The sequence below is a fragment of the Apodemus sylvaticus genome, chromosome 1 (genome assembly GCF_947179515.1).
Source record: "Apodemus sylvaticus chromosome 1, mApoSyl1.1, whole genome shotgun sequence".
NCBI lineage: Eukaryota > Metazoa > Chordata > Mammalia > Rodentia > Muridae > Apodemus > Apodemus sylvaticus.
The window spans coordinates 145569317-145576282 of record NC_067472.1 but is presented as its reverse complement, the minus strand read 5'-3'; the positions used below and the strand labels follow the sequence as shown (position 1 = coordinate 145576282).

The window sequence follows — 6966 nt, the reverse complement described above, 5'->3', positions numbered from 1 at the left end:
CACCATACTTAGAATGCAAACTTTTCCCCCCAATCTCTACTAGAAAACCCCTAAAGAAGTTATTTTCTTTCACCAATACATGAATATCTACCTCTGGGTATGTTGACCCTGGCTCTATCATAATTTAGTTCCAAAACAATTGCCATGTTACCTTCCACAAGCTATCACACAAGACATTACATTGAGGATAATCTGCTGTTTGCCTAAGGATTAAGAAATAGGTAACACTCTGGACTTATTGTTAATTCAATAAACTGCTAGAGAGTAAAATAAAAACCTGACCAAAGTTTGTGGTCTTCTACTTCAGTTAATATCTTGGAAGCAAAAGTGTCAGCACGTTAAAACATTCCTTCTAAGATAAAGGACAGATGGTTGCACCTGGATTCTATACAACTAATTCCTGTTGGGCCTAATTATTGGAGTTTAGAAGCAAACCATTCTTTGTTTAGGTATATTACTCTGTCCCAGCTCCTTATGGGCCTGTTTGAATAGGGCTCAGCAGGCTGCTCTGCTGGAGGGACTTCTGACCCAGGAAGCTCAGTGATACTTGGGATGCTGAAAGCATATAGGATGTTGTTTGAGCCTTTGATGGCTCCCCTGTCCACTTAAAGACATGTAATGAATGCTATGGTGTCGTTATTATTCCACTCATGTTTAGGCAGTCAGGTTGGCAAGATGTTATGGGTGTATCCTCTAACATTACTAGGTGACATAATGTCACAGCAAACTCTCTAGTCCTCTTGGCTCTTGCAATCTTTTTTCCCACTCACCAGCAATATCCCCTGAGTCTCAAGTACAGGGGTTGTTTGGGGGAAGGGGGCTATTTTGTAAATGTATCCATTGGGACTAGGCTCTACAACTCCGCATTTTGATTAGTTGTGGTTTTCTTTTCTGTTGCAAGGAGAATGTTCCATGATGAAGGATGAGGAATCTGCTTGTCTGTGGGCATGAGAACAAATGTCTAGATCATTGTTAGGAATATAACCTTTGGTAGGTAATTCAATAATTTAGGTAACAGGCATATAAAATAGAATAGATACCTCCAACAGACAAGATGTATATACACTTAGAATATGTTTTAAAGCACATCCACAAGTGATAAATTAAAAAGTAGGGTGAAATATATAGTAAAATTATATTTATGTAAGTGCAGCTATAAATGCAAAGAAACAGATATATTTGACTCTGTTTTCAGATTCATATACATTTTAATGAATCCCTGCTTCAGTAAATCGGCACATGGAATGTGTGAAAAAAAAGAAGGGTGTTCTGGTAAAGGAGAGGCGTGGATCTGATGTATAATGGATGCTCTTTGCATGTGCATACAAATGATATACAAAAGATAATAATCAATAGTAAAAGTACGATAACAAACAAATTTAGCAGTTGTGTCAGGTACTGAGCCAGCTTAGATAGAAATGTGAAGTAGGTACTTAGAAATGCTCCCTTACAGTAGGTTGGCCTAATACTGCTCACATTCTAATGCTAATTTAGGGTCTCCCAAGTTAGTTTGCATGAGGAGTCTGTTGGGACCCCACCCTCAGTCCATTCTGATTGGTAAATAATGACACCAGTAGCCAATAGCTGGGGAGGAAAGACATGGGCAGGGTTTAAGTTTCCCAGATTTGGGACCACCAAAGAAGGAGTAAAAAAGAGGGAAAGCCATCATGCCTTAGGAGAGTGTGCAGGAGAGGAGAAAATAAAGCAGCCATGTAAAAGGCCATGAGAATGTGGCTCACAGGGCTGCTCAGTTAGGTCAAGAGCAGCCAAGATGGAACACAGAAAGTAGTAAGTAATAACAGTGTTATGGATAGAAAGTAGATTCTAACAACATGGAGGTTAGGCAGTTGCCCAGCTATTGTGCTGTTAAGGCATATTAAAATATAAAAGCTGTGTGTGTGTCCTTCAACCAGGAACACAAATGGTCTAAGACAGTGAAGGGGGCTTAAAAAGAGAGAATGGGGGTTAAGGGAGTGTGGCACAGTGGTGAGGGGGAAGGGAGTGCCCAGGCAGGCCCTTGCCCCAGCACCTCTTCCCCCTGAGGGACCACATGCACACAGACATGGTATAAAATAGAGTTTATTCAGGGTAGAGGTTGGGAGTTACTGGTAGAGAAGGCAGAGAGAGAGACAGAGAAAGAGAGAGAGAAAGAGAGAGAGTACAGAGTAGAGAAGTGGAGGCCGGCCATGACCAGGTGGAGAGAGGGGGGAGGGGAGGAGAGCCCAAGGGGCAGAGAGGTGAGAGTAGGATGAGAGAGCAAAGAGCAAAAAGAGAAAGGAGGGGCAAGTAGCCCCTTTTATAATGGGCCAGGTCTATGGGGCAGGGCATACCTGGCAATTGCCAGGTAAGTGTGGGGCGGAGCTTGAACAGAATACCAACAGGCAGGAAGGAACCCCACTAGGGGATTTATGTAAATGTTCCTACTTACACTTAGTAGTAGTAACAGTCCATTTTAAAATAAGGAAACTTAGGCTGACGTTGGGATGTAGGTTAGCCTAGGCTGGAGCACACAGCTGTGGAAACAAGGATTGAACTGGATTATCTAGTTCTAGACCCCTGATCTCAGCCATTACACTGAACTGAAAAAACATCTCTGTGTGTGTGTGTGTGTGTGTGTGTGTGTGTGTGTTAGCAACATCCAATTACCCAAACAAAGCTGTTCTTAGTAACTTTGCTTTTATTTAATCTGTCATATAACATCCTAGAATAGTGACATATAATCCAACATAAATTCATAGAAATACTGAAAATTGGAATTAAAACAATTTCTAACAGAAATTTCTAAAAAAATCTATTCAGGGAAAACAACTGATGGGTAATTTTTTGTTTTTCTTGTGTTTGTCACTCTCTTAAAATTGCATGAAAAAAATGTAAATATCTAGCTAAGTTATATCTTAGTGATAAGCTGTACTATAGACTAACTCTTATTCCAAGTCCCATTGGATGTGGGTCATTTTTTCTTGATTCTATATGCTCATACAGAAATATCTATTGGATGCTTTGCACTTAATAATTACAGAAGGGATCAACTTAGGGGACCCAATCTAACTTGTAGAGAGTACAGCTTTTCCCCTACATGGGCTCGCAACTGTGGAACCTCCAGATCTTCACAGAAAGAAAATAGGTATGGATTGTCTTTACTCCTGGGAGCACAGGTTTGTAGAAGGCACACAGCATTTTCCTCATCCCCAGAAACATAGAGTTTGCTTAGTCGTCAAAGTACACTGTTGGTGATATGAGAGTGGCTTCAGGGAGCTTTCTCAGTGAGTATAAGCTTCTCCAATGACCCAGTGCAGTATTAATAAAATGTTAAGCTCTCCCCAAATCGCCCACAGTCAATAAATAATGCAGACTGAAATCACTAAATATTAAGCCTTTGGGGGCTGTTTCATTGAAACTCACTGATTCAACACTATTCCAAGGAAGTTCTGCCACATTCAGCATTCTTTCTGAGGAGCTCACCAGCCTGATTACCAAGGTCCTTAAAGGCCCTTTCGGCTGTCACCCTTTCTCAGCTCACAAGTGGTGGGGATACAAGGCTGGTTCTTGGGGGAATTGCAGTTGTGACCTGTCTTCAGATGCTGGCTCATTTCCACTCTGCTTCCATGTTTTAGGAGGGAATTAGATAAGCTTTTTTCCCTGAAGATTACTTTTACCCTTATTCACCTCCACCATGAAGCTCAAAGGCAGAACTAGGGGATCTTTAAACAGACTGAGCCAACCCCTGGCTTCTTTTGCTGATTGGGTATGCAGAGTATTAGTTTGGAAGATGCAATTTCAAGTTTGAATCTGACTCCCATCATGGAATTCCTACATGTGTTTCAGGAATTGCATCTCATACAAACACATGAAATTGCCCATCAAGAAGAATTTTTCCTTAACCTCTTCCTAGCTCTTCTTGTGTTCCTTTTCAAAAAGAGGAAGACACATCTGAAGAGATCATTAACAAAAGCAAGATAGAACACACAGCCAACAACATCCATAGAGCAACTGCTCACTGAACAAGAAGGATGTTTTAGGGAATCAACCTGGCCGTGGAGAGGGACCATTGGCACCTTTGCAACTCTCTTCATCTTGGGAGTGAGGAAAAGGTTCCAGGTCAGTTTGTGTATTGCAGGGAGGTTGGAGCCTCTAAAGATTTGTATCTCTGCTCCAGCAGTCAACAGAGATTTATCAGCATTCTACAGCATGCACTTGGGGTGGGGGTGGGAGGGCATTACCTAAAGACTCAGAGCATTGGGTTTTACAAACAAATTTAAGTCTATGTTATTAGAACCTTCCTGCTTTAGTTCAGACTTTTAGAATACTTTGCCTGTTTTTGCTGTTGTTGTTGCTTTGTTTTGCTGTATTGTGCTTGTTTCTTCTTTCTTTTATTCACCTGCCTGTGAAATGAGGCCAGAGTACCCACTACACATGGATGCTATTAAAGGAAGAAAATAAAAGACTGGGCAATTATACATAATTGTAAATATCAGGAACATTTTATCTACATCAATAATACCTCTATTCCTTTATTATACTAGGCATTCTATAATTTTAGTTATTCATTCTATTAGGGACAGAGAAGCCAATTCAAAGACTCACTGTGGATAGGAGTGTTATAGAAAATGGTGTTTAAAAGGTTCAAGAATACATAACTTAAGTAATAACCAATATAGGCAAGGAAAAGTAGAAGCTTTGTCTAGTACTGAGAACTCCCAGTGTGCACACTGTATAGAGGGAAATAAAATTTCCCTCAAATATATCTGTAAAATGTGTGAGACTCTATTTGTAATCTTCTAAAATAAAAAGGAAAATTAAATTTCTTCATTCCTTAAGGCTAGAGGAAGCCCTATCTGCCCACCTGCTGTTCTCCACAGGAAGTAGAACTGGTTACAGTCTTGGTGGTACCACCAGACAGACTACAAGCCAGGGAAAAGTGATTCTAAGAGCTCAGGGTGCTTATTTGCAAAATCAGAAACAGACTCCCAAGACTATACTTTCAGGAATCATTTCTATAGTTTGTTACTAGAGAAGTTTCTCTGACTATGCAGAAACAGGTTCCCATTGTCCTAGAGCAGCAAATTTTAACCTGTGGGTCTCAAACCATTTGGGGGTCAAACCACCTTTTCACAGGGGCCACATATAAGATATCTGGAATATCAGATATGTACATTACACTTCATAACTGTAGCACCATTACAGTTATGAAGTAGCAATGAAAATAATTTTATGGTTGGAGGAACCATGCAATGAGAAAAGCACACCATGAGAAACTGTATTAAAAGTTTGCAGCATTAGGAAGGTTGAAAACCACTGTCCTAGTGACCTGGAATCATTAACAGGCTTGAAAATCTCATCTACCTCGACTCCCACAAGGGATCTTCTTCTCTCTCTAGGAGTAGTTCAAGTTCATGAAGTTTTGCAGATTTTCTCTTTTCTTTTCTCTTAGGCATTTTGAACATCATGTTTCAGTAAGAGAAAAATAATTCTGAACATCCAATAATATGTGTGACCCCCATTAACTAGGGCTTGTATTCGTCACTGTGGTATATACTCGGTGCTTATAATCCTAATCATGCATTTAAAGAGGATAGTTGCCGGGCAGGCGGTGGTGGCGCACACCTTTAAACCCAGCACTAGGGAGGCAGAGGCAGGCAGATTTCTGAGTTCAAGGCCAGCCTGATCTACAGAGTGAGAGCCAGGACAGCCAGGGCTACACAGAGAAACCCTGTCTGGGATAGTAGGTGATAAGGTGGCCCTTAAGTGCCATACAAATTATCTTGGAAGAGAACTCTCCATGTGAACTTAGAAAAGGTCTTCAGACAGGGTAAGCAGGCTGACTTTAATAGGAAAGTCTTAAAGAAAATTGTGCTTCAAATTTTCCCAGTTTACCATCAATGAAGAACATTACGTGTGTGTCCTTCACACCACAGTTAAGGCTTAACTTGATCTTGATTCCCTGGAAATTCTGGGAGTCTAACTTGCATTGGAATCAGGCAAGGTACTCAAGTCAGTTCCAGGTCTGGCTTACCAGTAGCATTCCAATCTACCTTGTTGCTGCATGAAAACAATTGTGTTTAGTGGCACTGCAGAAGCTCTCTGTGTCTCTCTGGTCGTGGCATGAGCTGGGTTTATGGGAAGCATGTCATATCCTGCAGCTGCTCTTCTTGATAGTACAGGGCTACTATGTCCCTCATCCCTTCAGCCTTGTAGTCAGTGCCACCAAGAAAGTCAGAACAACACCAGAGGCCCTAATCCCATCAATGTTGGCATTTCTTCCCCCAGAAGCCATTACTGATAATTGAATCATGATTACACTCCTGTGAGCTTTTGAAATCCCAGTTCTCCCTCAAAGTGAAGGGCATAGTAAATGAAGCCTAACCCTCACATCAGATGTAATGGTAGTCACATGATCTGCCTTTTATACATATTTTTTACTCTTAAGAGAGGCATGAGGGCACAGCTCTGAAGAATGAGTTTAAATGCTTTTATAGTTCATACTCATTTTTCAACTTTAAAAAGACAGATATCCAAACACTACTTTCAGGATAAAAAAATAGGGGTCTCTTTTAGTCATTGTAAGTTTCTTGACAGTAACTAGTAACCACACAAGCATGCAAACTCATTATTATGCATGTACCATTGCCTTTTGGCTTCAGCTCCACCTGGGTATACTTGAATTAGCAAAGGCTGTTTGGTAGGACAGGGCACATCTGTCCAGGAAGTGTCCCAGAGGGCCTGCAGCTTCATCAGCTGCTAACTTATGAAACTGCATGGGGAGCCTCTCTGCAGCTGAGACTCCAAAGACTTGATGGAAAGGTATTGGCTGAATCTGCTGGGGTCTTGTGAGGGCTGAAAGGGCAAAGCAGGTGAACTTAGTTGTTCACTCTGAAGAATCAAACTTAATATTTTCAGGAAGGTTTGTAGCACCAAGGCTCTTAAAGGTCAGTGATTGAATAGGTTTTCCCATCTATAACACCAATG

The 6966-nt window shown here is 41.0% G+C and overlaps 1 pseudogene; it reads left to right on the top strand.

Moving 5' to 3' along the window:
* Positions 1–4969: 4969 nt before the first annotated feature.
* LOC127676775 (uncharacterized) lies at positions 4970–5078 on the top strand (annotated as a pseudogene).
* Positions 5079–6966: the final 1888 nt, after the last annotated feature.